Source organism: Nestor notabilis, unplaced genomic scaffold (genome assembly GCF_000696875.1).
Source record: "Nestor notabilis isolate BGI_N333 unplaced genomic scaffold, ASM69687v1 scaffold108, whole genome shotgun sequence".
NCBI lineage: Eukaryota > Metazoa > Chordata > Aves > Psittaciformes > Psittacidae > Nestor > Nestor notabilis.
Genome location: NW_009939384.1, coordinates 28,108 through 30,051, shown reverse-complemented (window position 1 = coordinate 30,051; position 1,944 = coordinate 28,108). Strand labels below are relative to the sequence as shown.

Here is a 1,944-nt window from a genome sequence, read left to right as displayed (position 1 = left end):
CCGTCCCAGAGGAAGCTTGTGCGGGCTCTTCCTCATGCCTGAGGAGGCTTATTTTCATTCTGCCCAGGCAAGTGCTTCATCTTCCCAAGATGTCAGTGCATGCACAAACCCTTGTTGTGCTTCTGGTCTGCTTTCAACCACATGTCCTTGGTACCCTTTCTGGCCAAAATCTTTTGTTGGGTAGCCACAAGGTCCCATCTATAGGGGTTGGCTGCATTCAAGTGAAATTCATAGCTTGCCAAGGGGAGAGTGAGGTTTCACAGTGCTCTCTTATTTGGATATAAACAGGAGAATTAGTCAAGAGGCTCCAACAGTGCCATTCTTTCTTTAGCTTATACGCTGAAGTAATGTTTGTGCTCTTAAAAGAGCTCTTAGGCAGCTCGCTGAATCCGATCCCATCTTGGCCTTGCTTTATGGGACCATCTTGGCCTGGGAATAATAGCAGAAATCTGGCTAAATAAATATTTTGAATAAGGACGTGACACCTGTTGACATGTGAGACTGTGGGTTGTTGTACTGAGCTCTGGAGCTGTGTCAGCCGCAGCAGTTAGCTGAAGTTTGCACCCTTGGTGGGATCAACTCCATGAGCAAGAGTGGCCATGCTGTAGGTGGTATTTACACGTGTAGTCGGTAGCTGATGGACTTAGTTTTCAGCATTGTTATGTAATAAGTGTCCACAACATGCTGCAAGCAGCCTCTTCCTCTTCTCCTTTATCTATGCTCTGGGTGATCAGGCTGTGAGATACAGCCTAACTCGTCCAGAAGTGACTGTGGGGCTGGAGTCAGGCAAGAGGCCGGACCTGACTGTGAGCTCAAGCTGAAAATGTGTGCAGGTCCTGCCTTCTACAGGTGGCATAATGAAAGCAAGTACTTACGCTTCAGGACTAACTGAAGTAGGTTGCAGAGTGGTGTTTTTATTGTCCTGCTTTTTAAAGGAATCCCATTTTCCTGTCACACTGTCACATCTTGTGTGCTCAGTGCATTCACCTGGGAGATGTGTCGGCAGCATGTGGTGTTGTGCTGGTCAGGGGAGAAGCCATCCTGGTCACACATGTGCTGAGGTGAATTAAATGGTTTAAGAAGGAGTCAGGATGCTGTGGTGGAGCATTTGCAAGCAGAGCTTGCTCTGGTACAGGTGTTACCACTTCTTCTCTAAGATCATTGACTGACCTAGATGGATTAAAGCAGCAGTTGTATTTCCAAACTGAAGTACTGCTGCCTGTCTTGTCATGCTCTGCTGTCTTACTAGAGCAGCGTATCTCCAGTGCTGTGTGTTTAAAAAAGGTAAAAAAAAAATAAAAAGGAGAGGAGAAATTAAACTTGTCCCCTCGTTACCTGTCAAACATCTTCCTAAATAGTTTTGATGTCTCATTCTGTCTATCTGTGAGAGAGAAAGGATGAAGAAAAAGTGGATTTCCATGGGTCTGTGCAGTTCTGTCTGTGGTATAAAGGCTCCCAAAGGAAGTGTCAGGTGGAGGATCTGGTAATGCAGAAACAAGTCTGAATTGAGGCCGTTGCTTTTTCCTGTGGCCACCAAGAGTTAGTTTCCGTGAAACACAGAAAGGGGTAGAGAGTGCTCTTCTGTAGGTTTTTTGTGGCAAATGATGAATGTGATGTCAAACTGATAGTCCTACTGGGGAGAAAAGGTGCGTGTTATGGCAGTAGTCCCACACGGATGCAGCAGGAAGGGTAGGCAGGACAGCAAAATAGACCTTCCTGTCTGATTGATGCAGGCCTATGTTGTATTGAGAAAGTATTTCTCAATAAAGTGTTTCTCATCCACGTCACCATGAGGAAGATATAGCACCCTTATGAAAAGGAGAGATGGAGTTTGGCGATAAACAGGTTAGTAGAGATCTGTGACATTAGAAAAATACGTTTATTAATTAGTGAAACTTCTGTTATTGAAAAGATATTAAAAAACTTTGTTGTCTGATAATGGCA

At 44.8% G+C, this 1,944-nt stretch overlaps 1 protein-coding gene across 1 annotated transcript in view; it reads left to right on the top strand.

Moving 5' to 3' along the window:
• Positions 1 to 1,944, top strand: part of LOC104409819 (switch-associated protein 70-like) — a gene marked incomplete at both ends in the record, with an annotated part of 26,342 nt that overhangs the window by 362 nt on the left and 24,036 nt on the right. The window lies entirely within an intron of this gene.